General features: G+C 41.6%; 1 non-coding gene across 1 annotated transcript; it reads left to right on the top strand.

The window, feature by feature from the left end:
- The first annotated feature begins 209 nt into the window (after positions 1-209).
- On the top strand, positions 210-282 carry trnar-ccu (transfer RNA arginine (anticodon CCU)). The gene has a single exon. It is a non-coding gene; the product is annotated as a tRNA-Arg (tRNA).
- The last annotated feature ends 2,511 nt before the right edge of the window (positions 283-2,793 follow it).

Below are 2,793 nucleotides of genomic sequence, written 5' to 3' on the forward strand. Positions count from 1 at the left end.
TGAGCACTAGAGAATAGTTTTTGCTTCGCGACATCAATGTATCGGTCTCATGTTCCCCATACTTTCAGTGCATACTAAGACTTCTGAGTCCCATATGGGGTGATGAAAAGCAGAGTAGCGGAGCGGAATATCATTCATTGAATGTCAGTCCACATTTTAGGAACAACAGTTTGTGATGCAAACAGGGACTCTCAAACTCCACAATTGGAGCCCCAGTGGCCTAATGGATAAGGCACTGGCCTCCTAAGCCAGGGATTGTGGGTTCAAGTCCCATCTGGGGTGATTTCAAGCAGAGTGTCGCAGTGGAAGCATGCTGGCCCCGGAGGTCAATGGATTGAAACCATCCTCTGCTAACTGCATTTTAACTTCTCTTCCACTGCATTCTAACTGACAAAATCTTGGATTAAACCAACAACTGTAGTCATCGTTGCGGTTCAGCCAGAAGTCCTCCTGCGAACGTGTTGAGTTGTAGATCCACTCGGGTTGAAAAAGTTTTCAAAAGCTTGTGATAGAAATTCTGCGTGTAATATATGGAAGTGGTGGATAATTAAACCTTGGATAAGCTCCACCCCATGCTGCTACTCCAATCAAGCTGTCAGAGCTACAATGGAGCCCACACTGTCACTAACTGCGTGCTGTGGTGTCTTGTTGCTGCCTTGGTTAGGCCAGAGATTTTCAACCACTGTGCCGTGAGAGATCGTCAGGTGTGCCGTGGGAAAATGTCCAATTTCACTTAATCGGTCAAAAAATACATTATTGAGTTGCTGCTAGTGGTGTAACGGATCACACCTCACGGTTCGGCACACGTGAACCGCGGATTAATTGTATTTTTTTTTTTACAGTTTAATCATAGTGTGAAATAAAGTTTTACTGCCGCTCATACTTTTTCAGGTAATACGTCTCTAAATATCTATGCAGTGAAAAGATATAAAGCGGTAGTGTGTTTACGTGAATAGAGCGCGTTAAAAGCATTTGACGGTGAAAGTCTTGGCGAGCGGAGGAAATTCAGAATCCCCCTGCGTCATTGAAGTCACATATTTGGTTTCCGTTACTTATAATGACGGATAAGGGTGGTGGACAAAAACATTACGGTATGTAAGCATTGTTCAATGAGAAACACATACAACAACGGCAATACATCGGGCATGTCCATACATATGAAGCGCCACCATCCTGGTCTGTCAGCGACGGGGGCCAAGGCACAACAACAGCAACAACTTATCACCGTGGTATTTCAGAAAGCGTTTGTGGCAGAATCAGACCGGGCTAAAACTATTACAACATCTATTGGGATCTTTATTGCTGCAGACATGAGGCCATACTGTGTGGAAAACAAAGGATTTCAAAATCTGGTTAAAGTGCTTGAGCCACGCTACGAAATCCTTGAGGATGTAGATCGTCCAGGCCTCTATGAAAAGGAAAAGACTGACAGCTCATCACTGTGGACTTGAGATTTAAAGTCCGGTGCTGCAGACATGACTCTGTGAGAGGCACACAGCCACACATCTAGCGCTACCCTTACCCCACACAATGTAGATATTCTCATCTTTCTGAAAATAAATATCTTAAATATTGTGGTTTTCATGTAAGACTATAGCCCAAAGTTATTTGCTTTAAGTGTTCTTGAAGTTATTTCAATTAATAAATGGAAAGCAAAGTTATATTTGTCCACCCCCCCCCCCTTTTCTTTGCTGATCCGAAAAATGATCCGATCCAACAAGTGACTCAAAAACATTTTTGAAAAGAAAAAAAATGCAGATTCTGAACTGGGCTCTGGACACAATTCTAACCCAGATGAAAAGCCTAGTATGAGTGGTGGCCGAAGAAATAAAAAACGGTGAGCTCGAGGCAATACAGTGAAAGCTATCTTTCGTTTGGATTTACTTTCATTATGCTACAATGTGTCATTTTGTAACTTTTTTGGTTGTTGGTGCGCCGCAGGATCTTGGTTGAAGACTATGACAATCAACAATATCATCCCCATTTACTTAAACTGCAAAGGCATTCACTTGTAATTCTGCAGGCCTCGGGCAGCTATAATAAAATAGCCATAACTTTGTGGTTCTGTCTAGAAATTTGAGAGTGGCAGCAAGGGGAGCGTGATTTACATAGAATCTGCATAGGATACAACTGAGCTCTTGTGTGCTCGACGTCTGCTCTGAAGCATGGCATCCCCATACACCAGGCAGTGCTTAAAGTTGAAAAAAAGTACCAGTACTCCCAGTATTTGCATGACGGTATCAGAAATCCCCAGTGATTTATTCCGATACCTTTATTATTTCTTTATGCATGTTATAGTGTGTCAGTTATGATTTTATTATGATATCATTCTATAGTCGGCCTAATATTACAACTGAAACATTAAAGGGTTTAGGTGGTATGTTTGTATATTTACCCATAATGTTAATACTTAAAGTGTTTTCCTGTGTTATTTGTAGCCTATAGTAACACTCTACAATATATTATTGGATGCCTATACCCTTGAATCAACACCGACCAGACATACAGGTACACATATGCATTCAGAGCTGAGGCGTGTGACCTATTCATTAATAGCCCGACCGCAGACCATTTGGTCGTCCATCGAGAAAGTTTAGCGTACAGAGTGTCGTACAATGCACTTTTCAGGAACAAATATAATGAATGTTATACACATGTTATATACCCAATTAAAGCTTGGAGCTACCAAGAGAAAGCTACAAGCTAACACGGAAAACCGAGAGACCAGAAAGCAAGCCAATTCTACACAGATTCCGGAGATATATTCAATATTTCTCTCCGTGAAACCATTAC

Source organism: Anarrhichthys ocellatus, unplaced genomic scaffold, assembly GCF_004355925.1.
Source record: "Anarrhichthys ocellatus isolate YVR2014 unplaced genomic scaffold, GSC_Weel_1.0 scaffold114, whole genome shotgun sequence".
Lineage (NCBI taxonomy): Eukaryota > Metazoa > Chordata > Actinopteri > Perciformes > Anarhichadidae > Anarrhichthys > Anarrhichthys ocellatus.